Consider the following 896-nt stretch of genomic DNA (forward strand, 5'->3'; position numbering starts at 1 on the left):
GCTGAATACAACAGGTGTAGTAGACCTCACAGTGAAATGCTGAATACAACAGGTGTAGTAGACCTAACAGTGAAATGCTGAATACAACAGGTGTAGTAGACCTAATAACAGTGAAATGCTGAATACAACAGGTGTAGTAGACCTCACAGTGAAATGCTGAATACAACAGGTGTAGTAGACCTCACAGTGAAATGCTGAATACAACAGGTGTAGTAGACCTTAATAACAGTGAAATGCTGAATACAACAGGTGTAGACCTTTACAGTGAAATGCTGAATACAACAGGTGTAGTAGACCTTCACAGTGAAATGCTGAATACAACAGGTGGTAGACCTTACAGTGAAATGCTGAATACAACAGGTGTAGCAGACCTCACAGTGAAATGCTGAATACAACAGGTGTAGTAGACCTTCACAGTGAAATGCTGAATACAACAGGTGTAGTAGACCTCACAGTGAAATGCTGAATACAACAGGTGTAGTAGACCTCACAGTGAAATGCTGAATACAACAGGTGTAGTAGACCTCACAGTGAAATGCTGAATACAACAGGTGTAGTAGACCTCACAGTGAAATGCTGAATACAACAGGTGTAGTAGACCTCACAGTGAAATGCTGAATACAACAGGTGTAGTAGACCTCACAGTGAAATGCTGAATACAACAGGTGTAGTAGACCTCACAGTGAAATGCTGAATACAACAGGTGTAGTAGACCTCACAGTGAAATGCTGAATACAACAGGTGTGGTAGACCTCACAGTGAAATGCTGAATACAACAGGTGTAGTAGACCTCACAGTGAAATGCTGAATACAACAGGTGTAGTAGACCTCACAGTGAAATGCTGAATACAACAGGTGTAGTAGACCTTAATAACAGTGAAATGCTGAATACAACA

Source organism: Salmo salar, chromosome ssa03 (genome assembly GCF_905237065.1).
Source record: "Salmo salar chromosome ssa03, Ssal_v3.1, whole genome shotgun sequence".
In the NCBI taxonomy this organism is placed as follows: Eukaryota; Metazoa; Chordata; class Actinopteri; order Salmoniformes; family Salmonidae; genus Salmo; species Salmo salar.